The sequence below is a fragment of the Gracilinanus agilis genome, chromosome 1, assembly GCF_016433145.1.
Source record: "Gracilinanus agilis isolate LMUSP501 chromosome 1, AgileGrace, whole genome shotgun sequence".
Lineage (NCBI taxonomy): Eukaryota > Metazoa > Chordata > Mammalia > Didelphimorphia > Didelphidae > Gracilinanus > Gracilinanus agilis.
In genome coordinates, this window is record NC_058130.1 from 665,994,110 (window position 1) to 666,007,081 (window position 12,972).

Below are 12,972 nucleotides of genomic sequence, written 5' to 3' on the forward strand. Positions count from 1 at the left end.
TCAAGCTCAGATCCTCTGATTCCACATTCAGTGTTCTTTACAATATTGTTTTCCTGGTTATTTCTCTGACTACCTGCCTATTAATCGCTTTACAATTTTCAAAGCATTTCCATATACTAGACTCTGAGATCCTCATTTGCTCCCCACAACACTCCTGTGAGTTATATGCCAAAGGTATAATTGTTCTCTATTTATATATATGGAAACTGAGGCTTTCAGGAGTTAGGTAAAATTGCCCTAAATTACAGACAGTTAAAAAAAGTGAATTGTGGGATTTTAGAGCTAGAATGAACCTTAGAAACTATCTACTCTATACTTAGCTTACAGGGGGTGATTCCATGATCACAAAGGCAGTTACCACAGGGTGAAGCTTATCCACTGCATTCCAAATGGGTTGACCCCTGTAATTTCCCCAAATGTGGGAAATTAGATTATATAATTTGTGGTAGTAGGGGATTATGTTCCCACTCTCCTATTTGAAAAAGAAAACAGAATTTACTTTAACCCTTTCATTTTACAGATAAGTTTTGTTGTTATTCAGTCATTTCAGTCTGACTCTTTGTGACCCCACTTGGAGTTTTCTTGGCAAAGATAGTGTTGTGGTTTGCAGTCTTCTTCTCCAGCTCATTTTCCACTTGAAGAAACAGGGTTAAATGACTTACCCAGGGTCACACAGTAAGTAAGTGTCTGATTTGAACTCAGAAAGTGAGTCTTCCTAACTCCAGATCCAGCATTCTATCCACCACAACACTTATTAATAAGAAAACTGAACCAAAAAATGTTCAAGTGATTTGTCCTGGGTCAACCAGCTAGTTAATGACAAAAAACAGTACCAGAACCAATGGTAGGTTTATTGTCTCAATAGGAGTTTTTTTTTTTTTTTACCATACCACATTATCTTTCTAGGACATTACTACTTCAGCTAACCAGAATTATTTGACTGCCTTTATGATAGCATTAAAAAACTACAAAACAAACAAAAAACAAGATGATCACAAAAAAAAACCTGGAAAGACTAAAATGAAGTGATGAAAAGTGAAGTGAGCAGATCCAGTAAGACACTGTATACAGTAATAGCAATAATGTTCAATAATCAACATTACCATTATCAGCAATGCAAAGATCCAAGACATCTCCAAGGGACTTATGATGAAAAAGGCTGTCCATCACCATAGAATGAACTGATCATGTCTAAATGCAAATTGAAGTTTACCATTCTTTGCTTTGTTTCCTCCATGAATTCTCCTCTAATGTAAGTGATATGTGTCTTCTTTCACAATATAATGAGCTTTTGAAATATATATTGTGATAACATGTATACAATTTATATTACCTGTAATTTTGTGGCAGCAGAAGGGATGGAGAGAACATAGGAGATAAAATGTCAAAAAAATGATTATTAAGAATTGTATCATTGTAAAAAAATTAATAAATTAATAGTAACATTTTTAAAGACTGCTCATTGGAATATCAGTTTAGACCTAAAAGGGTCTTTAGATATTCATAGAGTCCCATTCTCCTCAATCTAAAGTAGGGGAAATAGAAGAAAAAATAGGTAGAATTTCTTTTCCAAGGCTACATTATCAGGTTGTAAGAGGCAGAGACAAGATATGAACCAAGGCCCTTCAACTCCCCCCAATCCAGTATGCTTTTTGCTGCACCATATTGTGTCTCACATACGATAACAATTTTTCTATGATTTGTGATGGAATTTGGTGTAGCTAATCTCTTTACCACTATAGATCAGAACCCCACAATGACTTAATTTTTAAACTCTTACCTTGCATCTTAGAATCAATACTGAGTATTAGTCCCAAGGCAGGAGAGCGGTAAGGGTTAAGCAATGGGAATTAAGTGACTTCTCTAGGGTCACACAGCTAGGATGTGTCTGAAGCCAGATTTGAACCTAGGACCTCCTGTCTTTAGTCCCAGTCCTCAGTCCATCCACTGAGTTACCCAGCTTCCCCTGACTTAATTATTTTTAAGTGTTATTGCCTAAAAAAAATTACCAATATACTAAAGAAAATTGTCCCTCTACTAATAAATTTGACTGATTCTTCAATTCCATGGATAGAATCCAATACAATCCTCTACTCTCAGGCTGTCTAGCATGATGAGACCTGCCTGGGCTTGGACACCACTGCCCCAGTGTCCCCTGCATAATACAAAGAAGCACAAAAAGAGTACATGATATATGGCACCTTTCTTATTTTTTATTTTTATTTATTTTTACTTTTTTTTTATTTTAAACCCTTAACTTCTGTGTATTGACTTATAGGTGGAAGAGTGGTAAGGGTAGGCAATGGGGGTCAAGTGACTTGCCCAGGGTCACACAGCTGGGAAGTGTCTGAGGCCAGATTTGAACCTAGGACCTTCTGTCTCTAGGCTTGGCTCTCAATCCACTGAGCTACCTAGCTGCCCCCTTTTATTTTTATTTTTAAATTTTTATTTAGAATATTTTCCCATAGTTACATATTTTATGTTCTTCCCCTCTCCCTCAAATCACCCTAACTCCTCTTAGCTGACTCACAACTCCACTGGTTTTTACATATATCATCGATCAAGACCTAATTCTATACTATTGATAGTTGGACTAGAGTCACTGTTTAGTGTCTACATCCCCAATAATATCCCCATCAGCCCATGTGTCCAAGCAGTTGTTTTTCTTCTGTGTTTCTCCTCCCACAGTTCTTCCTCTGAATGTGGCTAGTTTTCTTTCTCATAAGTCCCTCAGCCTTGCTCTGGATCCTTGTATTGCTGCTAGTACCGAAGTCCGTTACATTCGATTTTACTGCAGTGTATCAGTCTCTGTTTACAATGTTCTCCTGGAACTGCTCCTTTCACTCTGCAACAATTCCTGGAGGTCATTCCAGTCCCCATGGATTTCCTCCAGTTTATTATTCCTTTGAGCACAGAAGTATTCCATCACCAACAGATACCACAATTTGTTCAGCCATTCCCCAATCGAAGGACATTCTCTCATTTTCCAATTTTTTGCCACCATAAAGTGTGGCTATAAATATTTTTGTACAAGTCTTTTCCCTTACTATCTCTTTGAGGTATAATCCAAGCAGTGCTATGGCTGGATCAAAAGACAGATAGTCTTTTAAAGTATGACACCTTTCTTAAGGACAGTGCTTAGCACAGTGCCTGGCACATGATTGGTGCTTAATAAATGTTTTTGATTGATTACAGCAAGGCATTTCAATATATTTTCCAAGTATAACTGTAACCCAATGCTGTTAATTTAATATTAAAAACAACAAAGAACTACACTGAGAATTTGGCCCCAGAAATTAGGAAGGTTGAATGAACAAGAATCAACATTTCAGCCTCCTCTCCTTCTCAAGGATGCACCGCCAATTCTGTTTGGAGAGTTTCATTTAAACATGTCATACTCACATTTCACAAAGATGGATGGGAAGTTGTCAATTGTAAGCAGAGTAGAGAAGCTGCCTTGTTTAAAATCTTCAAGTTTGCCCAAACAAAGGATGGTTAAAACAACTCCTGTTTTTTCAGGATGTTCTTCAAAGAAATCTTGAAGTCCCTACTGAAATGATAGCCCATCAGGTGGTTCACAAATTGGCATACATGAGTTAATCAGCCCCTCCTGCCCAGTTGGGAAAGGAGAATTACTCAATCTTTAAGTAACAGAGATAAAGTGGACGCCAAAAATTACATGGCACTTATATGTAGACAAAGCTGATGGTTTTCTAGAAGACAAAGATCAGATTTTGATTGCTCCACAGATACCACCCCATAATCCATCACAGCTATTTGAAGCCCCCAAAAGGCAAATAAAGGCATCAAAAAGTCTTTCAGGAGAGCTGAACTGGGTGGTATTTTAAGGTACAACTGAATTACCTTGATTAGAAGACCTCAGATACAATGATATTTTTTATATTATTTATGACAGGAATGTACCACCTTCCCAAAAGAGATGTTTTCATTTACCTGAATTAAAAATATGATAATTGTAGCAGAGGCCTCCAGGGCAGGAAGGATCCAGATATACTTTGAGGATTTTCCCCATATATCCTACAGATCACAGCACATCTGGAATTATATGTATAGTAGTTCTGGAACTGACATTTTGAGAAGGACATCAGCTGGAAAGCATCAAGCAGAGAATAACCAGGATGATAAGAGGCCTAAAGTCCATGACATATGGAGATCAGTCGGATGACCTAGAGTTACCTGACCTAGAAAGAAGACAAGGGGACATGATAGCTATGTTTGAGTATTTGAGGAATTTTCACATGGAAGAGGGGTTGTATTTATTCCTCTTAGCCCTAGAAGTCAGAACTAAAAGCAACACATTGAAGCACAGAATCAAAACTAAGTTTAGCATAAGGAAATGAAGTGTAAGTTGAACTGGATAGCTCCTAAATTTTCATCTAAGTGAAATTGGGCGATTTTCTAATTCCTAATTGTTCATTTGTTCAACTGTTTTTCAGTCATGTCCAACTCTTCATGACCCCATTTGGGGATTTTTCTTGTCAAAGATACTGGAATGGCTTGCTGTTTCCTTCTAAGCTTAATTTACAGATGAGGAAACTGAGGCAGACAGGGTTAATTGACTTGCCCAGGGCCAAATAGTAATTATCTGAGGATGAATTTGGGCTTGGTGCTCTATCTGCTGTACCACCCTCCCCTCCTAAAAATTAAGGTTATCTAAAAAGTGGAGTAGGCTTTCTTAGAAGTATGGGACTTCCTCTCAATGGAAGGCTCTAAGCAAAGACAAAATGACTATGTTTTAGATATGTAGTAGAAAGAATTCTTTTCCAGGTATGAGTTGGGGTAAATGGTCCTTTTAACTCAGAGGCACAGTAATATATAGAGAGCCACCACATGGGATTATGCCCTAAAAGTCTTAGTGCAGTTTTAAGAAATTAAAGTATAAAAATGGGGCAGTGAGGTGACTCAGTGGATTGAGAGTCATGCCTAGAGATTGGAGGCCCAGGGTTCAAATCTGGCCTCAGATATTTCCTGGTTCCTTGTGACCCTGGACAAGTCACTTAACCCCCATTGCCTAGCCTTTACCACTCTTCTGCCTTGAAACCAATACAAAGCATTGATTCTAAGATAAAAGGTAAGGATTTGAAAGAATAAATAAGCAAAAGATTTTTAAAATATCCTGGACATGTAATCTAATCAATGTAAATTGATGTTCATTTTTCAATTGCATCCATTTCTTGAAGACACCATTTGGGCTTTTCTTGGCAAAGATATTGGAGTGATTTGCCATTTCCTTCTCCAGTTCAATGTAGGTACTATCTCCAATTATATGATTGCAACCCATTTCCATCTTCTAAGAACATGCAGCTCTTGTCCACTTCTCTTTATTGATCATCCAAAGGGGATCCATATGGTATCAAGGCATCTTTCCACATTCTATGAATATTAGCACAGTTTGCTTTCTGTCCATTCATCTCCATCTCTCATGACTCTCTTAATATATGACAGAACTACCTCCTTTCTTAATCATATACTTCCTAGACGATTTGTTTACTCAACTCCCTTGCATGCAAGTCATCATTGATAACACACTGCTGCCTACTTATGCTCACCACACCCTTTGGATAAACCACAATTGTAATTTTTTCAAATATCATAGTTTTCCATGATTCATAGACATAATTTCTCCAGAAGAATAACGGTGTTAAAATACAGAGTTTTGTTTCCGAAAGTAGCTTGGGATCACTGAAAATGCTGGATAGTTTTCCAAAAGCGACCTCACTCTTTTGCTGCCATTAATAGTAATAATGATAATAATATTTATATAGTACTTTAAGGTTGCCAAAATACTGTATATGCTAATTCATTGGGGCCTCATAACAACTCTATGATATGGATTTTTTATAATCTTCATTTTACAGATGAGGAAACTGAGGCTAAGTGAAGTTAAATGACTTGCCCAAAGTCACATAGCTAATAAGCTTAGTCTGAAGCAAGATTTGAGCTCAGCTTTTCTTGACTCCAAGTCTACGGCTCTTCTCCACTGTGCTACCAGTCTAAGCAGAGTTCATTCTAAGTCCTAACCACTGGCAATGTCCTTAGGCAATGTCACTTAACCTATCCGAAACTCAATTTTTTCACCTATAAAATGATATTATTATATCTTTTCCCAGAGTTTTCTTATGATGACAAAAATTCATTATAACCACAAAGCACTATATAAGTATAAATTATTCATTGTTATAGAACCTTTAGATTATAGGCTTTCTTATAACACAAAGAGCCTGAGTCACTTTAGAGACCTCTTCGTTAAGTCTGGTACCCAAGAATAACATCATACCTGCCAAATGGTAGCCAACCATTTACTCATGAGCCTTATCTGGATCATCTGTTTTTACACAAGTGAACCCTAGCAATGTCAATATCTTTAAGGCCCCCCACAAGGGGTGACCATTGGCTCTTCCTTAAGGTACTCAAACTGACAAGACATCAAATATAGATGAAGTTTGATTTACTTGGGGGGAGGTGTTGTTTGCTTTTTTAAAAAACCTTTACTTTCTAAATAACAATTCTAAGACAGAAGGGCAAGGATTTGGCATTTGGAGTTAAGTGACTTGCCCAGAGTCATACATCTAGAAATGTTTAAGGCCAAATTTGAACCTAGGTCCTCCCAAATCCAAGTCCAGAACTCTATCCCCGGGCTACCTACTTGTACCCCTTTTTATTTTTTTATTATTTTTTTTGGATTTCTATTTTTTATTTTTTAGAATATTTCCTCATGGTTACATGATTCATGTTCTTTCCCTCCCCCCCCCCAAACTCCTGCCACCCTCCCCATAGCCGATGCACAATTCCTCTGGGTTTTACATGTTACATTGATCAAGAACTAATTCCATATTATTGATAGTTGCCTTGGGGTGTGTGCCCCTTTTAAAAAAAATAAAAGTTTGATTTACTTGTACTTGAACCAATACAGAGTCTAAGGATTCCTCTTCTTTCTTTTGATGAACTACTATTGCCAAGATACTAAGGCAGAGATTCCATTTTCTGCTGGCAGCTAGGTACCTCAATGGATAGAATGCCAGGCCTGAAGTCAGGAAGATTCATCTTCCTGAGTTCAAATCTGTCTCAGACATTTAATAGCTATGTGACCTTGGTCAAGTCACATAAGCCTGTTGGCCTCAGTTTCCACATCTGTAAAATGAGCTAGAGAAGAAAATGGCAAACCAATCCAGTATCTTTGCCAAGAAAACACCAAATGAGGGTACAAAGAGTAGAACACAACTGAAACAATGGAGCAACAACAACAATTCTTGTCTCTTTCATCCTCAGCTCTGTATGGTTACATCTTCCTCTGATACACAGTATGCATCCTGGTCCTTTCTATAGAAATTACTTTGTCAACTATTGTTCACAAATGTGCCCTATCTCCTGTGTCATTTTTAAGCCTCTTCTACCTATACTACTCTTTGCCCATTACTTTTTCTTCCTAAAAAAAAAAGTCATTCCAGAGTTCAAGGAGCTGGATCCCAGAGATTTTTATTAGAAATGTAACAAGTGTTGTAGCTTTTATGGGGGACCCTGCACCCAGACTATCTCAGGGGTATTTATGCCTTCTATTTTTAACATAGGTCTACCCTACCAGTGAAGCACCTCTTCTGGGGCTGAGGGAATCTCCTTGCTTGCTTTGGTACTATCAATTCATAGTGAGGCCATCCTTCTTTCCTCCTCTCCCCAGCAGTGTGCTCAGATCCTTCCCATTTAGGCAAAACATGCTACTGATTCTTTGGAGGATTCAGGAATGCTGATCATGCCACCTTTTCCTTTGTTTTTCTCTTGCTCATCTTTATCTTCTTGAAGATCCTGCTACAATTATTGTCTTCACAAAAGACCAAACTGTCTACACAAACTAATCAATTTTGATTTCTGTCCCCTTCAACTCTGGTCAACACACTTTCCTTCCCACCCCACCCAGTTAGGGAAATTCTCAGTGCCAGTAAGAAGAACCAGTGCCCTCAGATCTCATGATAATACAGATGAAATATGCCCAAGTAGCATAGTAATCATAGGATTTAGAACTAAAAGACAATTTAGAAATGATCTAGTCCAGCGGTTCCCAAACTTTTTTGGCCTACGGCCCTTTCCAGAAAAAATATTACTTAGCACCCTGGAAATTAATTTTTTTTAATTTTAATAGCAATTAATAGGAAAGATAAATGCACCTGTGGCCATCACCGCCTCCCTGGATCGCTGCAGCACCCACCAGGGGGCCGTAGCACCTACTTTGGGAATCACTGATCTAGTATAATTGCATTTTACAAAGAAACTGAGGCTGCCAGTCATAGGAAGGCAAGACTTAATGGATTGGAGTCAGGAAGACTAAATTCAAGCCTTCCTCAGACACTTACTGACCATATGACACTATGCAAATCATCTAACCTCTTTTAGCCTCAGTTTCCTTCTTTTTAAAATGGGAAGAATAATAACAGCAATTCACAGCTTTTCTGAGAAAATTAAATTAGGTAACATGCTATTCTTATTGCTGTTGTTATTAAATGAGGAAGAAAAGTATTTGTCACAACAATAATAAATATCCCTGAAGGTAGGGAATACAGAGGACAGTTTTGTAAAAACAATTGGATTAGCTAAAAAAAAAAAAAAAAAAAAAACATAGAAGGAAGCTTATATGTGGCCAGCTGAAGACCACTGAGGACAAAGAGTAGTCTTGAGAGATTCCAGACACAGCTGGAAAAATGAAATGAAACAAAAAACTTCCTCTCTTACTATTAATTGCTCCCTGCCTGAAAGACCCCAGAATTCATTCCTCCTTCCCTGAAGAGGGATATGCTTTCCGGCTTGAGAGAGCTGGAGGCAAATATCACATGTGTGCTATTCCACAGAGGCTAGGGTGGAAGAGAATATGTTATGTTTTTAAATTCTTTCTCTCTGTCTATTTCTGTCCAGTCTATCTCTGTCTCCGTCTTGTTTATCTATCTCTCTAGTTCTATGTCTTTATCTCTCATCATTCTCTTTGTCTCCCTCTTTGTCTCTCTGTTTCTCTGTCTCTGACCCTGCTCTTCCTCCCCCTGCCCCTCCTCCTCTTCCTCCTCTTCTTTCTCCCCCCCTCCCCCTCCTTCATCTATACTGTCCCCTGGCCATGCCCCTACTTTATTCCTGTTACCTAGGTTACTGTCAATATTTGCCTGACATGACATGGCAACACCACTTTGAAAAGTCAGTCCTTCAGCTAACAAACTTAAGGGAAGGGCGACGCCTAGTGGCCCAAAGCTGCCTTAGCGGCCAACTATGATGACTTCATTTGATTTTTCTGTGGCTCAAGACCCTTGGACCCCTCTCCAGTCTCTTCCTTCCATTGGAGGTTGGGGGGGAGGGATGAAAGGGAGGGAGAGATGAGACATAAAGGAATGTTTGCAGCTGGGGCAACTTTCTTTCCAGAAGATGCCTGATCAATGTAATCAAGGCTCCAAAATCTAACTATTTTCATTGCACCTCAATGTAGAAACATACCTACCTGATTGGGACATTCCTCACCAAACTGTTTAAATGAGTTTTATAATGTAACATCTTGGGGGAAGCTGGGTAGCTCAGTGGATTGAGAGCCAGGCCTAGAGATGGGAGGTCCTGGATTCAAATCTGGCCTCAGACACTTCCCAGCTGTGTGACCCTGGACAAGTCACTTGATCCCCATTGTCTAGACCTTACCACTCTTCTGCCTTGGAGCCAGTACACAGTATTGACTCCAAGATAGAAGGTAAGGGTTTAAAAAAAATAATAATGTAACATCTTTTAACCAACTCACTCTCCTGTGAGGAAGCAAAGAAAAAGTGAGGTTATTAAGCCAGCCCATTTTTAAAAAATAAACTCTTAATCACTTGAGTAAATTAGTTGGATGAAAATCAACCTTGGGAGGAATGAACTTTAAGACATGACAGGAGGAGGAAGGGGATCCATGACCCAACATGAGACACCTTCTAGCTCTGGTGCCTAATTATTATTTTTATTTTTTTCTTTAGAACATTTTTCCATGGTTACATGATTCATAATTTCCCCCTTCCTTCCCCCCTCCCAAAGCTGACAAGCAGTTCCACAAGGTTGTACATGTATCATTGTAGCATGTATACATGTATCAATTGTTCATATATATTATTCAATTGTTCAATATACATGTGTATTGTTCAAAACTATTTCTATGTTATTCATATTTGCAGTAGTGATCTTTCAACATCAAAACCCTAATCATATCCCCATCAAACTCCATGATTGATCATATATTTTTCTTCTGTGTTTCTGCTCCCACAGTTCTGAATGTGGGTAGCATCTTTTCCATAAATCCCTGAATTGTCCTGGGTCATTGCATTGCTGCTAGTACAGAAGTCCATTACATTCTATTTTACCACAGTGTATCAGTCTCTGTGTACAATGTTCTTCTGGCTCTACTTCTTTCACTCTGCATCAATTCCTGGAGGTCGTTCCAGTTCACATGGAATTCCTACAGTTCATTATTCCTTTCAGCACAATAGTATTCCACCACCATCATATACAACAATTTATTCAGCCATTCCCCAATCAAAGGGCATTCTCTCATTTTCCAATCTTTTGCCACCACAGAGATTGTTGCTATAAATATTTTTGTACAAGTTATTTTCCTTATTATCTCTTTGGGGTCTGGTGCCTAATTATTGCTGTTTTTTTTTATTCTTCCTAGTCTACTAGGGGAATAGCTAGGTTTCATCCCACAGAGAAAAATAGTTCTGTAGTATGGAATAGAATTGGGTATTTTATATAGAGGTATGAGTTATTTTAAAGTCACATCTGGTTGCTTTCCCTTCACATTTCACCAGCAGAGAAATATAAATGTACAAAGATTACATTGGTCATAGAAGGCATCAATGAAAGGAGATTCCAGAAAAGAAAGGAGTTCCAGGCAAAAGAAGAGGACATATTCAGATCTAGGAAAACTACTGCAAAAAAAAGGTTAGTTTCAAAGGCTAGTGAAACTTTTAATTATTACACTATATTATTGGACTATTCAATTTTCCAACAACAATTCCAAAGAACAACTAATAATGTTAAATAAAAAACATTTAATATTCAAGAAATGGCAAGAGAAGCATCCTGCTGGAATCCTCTTAAAAATAAATTTTTTTAAACCTTTATCTTCTGTCCCAGAAGATACTAAGTCTTAGTTCCAAAACAGAAGATCACTAAGGACTAGGCAATTGGGGTTAAGTGACTTGTCTAGGATCACACAGCTAGGACACGTCTGAGGCCAGATATGAATTGAAGACCTCTAGATTCCAGGTCTGGTTGTCTATCTGCTGAGACACACAACTGGTCCTAAAAATATTTTTAAGGCTTCTGATTTTCTCTCATAAGAAGAACACTAGGTTTGGAGATGGAGAACATGGATTGACATCCTGGTTTTCTTAACTTCTCTGAGCCTCAGTTTCCTCACCTATAAAATGAAGTGGCTAGGCTATGTAAGCTCTATGGCCCCTTCCCTCTCTCATTTTTGTAATCCTAGGAAATAAAACACAATTCTGCTTTCTCTACATTTAATTTATTCTTCTTCAATCACCTACAAAAATGAATTTTGTTTCCTGAGAAGAGCCATTATTATGGAAAACACCTTTGAAACTGAATTTGGAAGGAGCTGACTATAATTATCCACATGATCAGTTAAGGAATAACTCTGGCTTTGGTTTTGTTTCTTTAATTGGAGTGAAATAATTTCTTTCACCTCATAATTCATTCAGATAAGAAGCCTGTCCTTAGTTGAGCTCGACTTATCCTAACTCTCAGTAGATATGTCAGTCATTCAACAAACAAGCATCTCCTTTTTCTCATCTATAAAATGATCTGGGAAAGGATATGGCAAATCACTTCAGTATCTTTGCTAAGAAAACCCCAATTGGGAATCATAAAGAGTTGGACCCAAATGACTAAACAACAACAACATATTTTACAGTCAGAAGGGATGGTCTTCTGCTTTGAGGGATAGTGGAAAGAAGTATGGACCTGGATATGGAGCTATGCATTCAAATTGCACCACTAGAATTCCATGACCAGGGACAAGACACAACCTCTAAAAGCCTCGGTTTCCTTAATCACAAAATGATGATAATAATATTTATAATAGAGAGGGTCTGGAAGTTATTACTATGGTGATTATTAACCCTATTCAGATCATCTCAAACTGCCCAGGGGAGAGATTCATAGATTCTCTTACTAAAGTAAGCAAATTAAGTATAATAAGTAAGCATTCCTTTACTGGTTAAAATGATAAATAGATTGCTAGACATGGAATTAAAAAGACTGGAGATGGAATTTCACCTCAGGCTCTTACTGGCTGTGTAACACTGGTCAAGTCATATTAACCTCTCTGATCCTCAGTCTCTTCAAACTTAAAATGAGGATATTATGGAACTATTTCTCTAGATCAGTGATGGGCAAACTTTTGTAAAGAGGGGACCAAAGGAAAGGAAATGCTCATCTGTCAGTCTGTTTTTAAGGCAACTCTTTCAAAGTTTCATTGTATTGTATACTACTCATTGTATTCATCAGATTAGGAATAATGTCACTTGGCTGCATAGAACATTTCAGGGGGCTGCATCTGGCCCAGTAGGCTATGGTTCACCTATCACTGCTCTAGTTCTTTCTGAGGATCAAGAGTTAATATACATAAAGTACTTTGAAAACTTTAAAGCATTATTTAAATGTTAGTTCTTAACTATAGCTAACACTAGGAGGAGAGATAACTTCTTGTCTCATTTACTTCTTTTAAGATTTGAAGCTGTGGAGGCAAAGCCAAGATGGCAAAGAAGGTGCACAGATTCACCTCATCTCTACTTAATTAATATAACTCTTAAAAAATTCTGGAGCAGCAAAACCCATAAAAGAATGGAGTGAAATAATTATTCAGCCCAAAACAACTTTGAAAATCAGCACAAAAGATGTATTGCACAAGGGTGGAAAAGGAGCACAGACCAGCAT

At 37.9% G+C, this 12,972-nt stretch overlaps 1 non-coding gene across 1 annotated transcript; it reads left to right on the top strand.

The window, feature by feature from the left end:
* Positions 1 to 312: 312 nt before the first annotated feature.
* Positions 313 to 475, top strand: LOC123232774. The gene has a single exon (XR_006505281.1). It is a non-coding gene; the product is annotated as a U1 spliceosomal RNA (small nuclear RNA).
* The last annotated feature ends 12,497 nt before the right edge of the window (positions 476 to 12,972 follow it).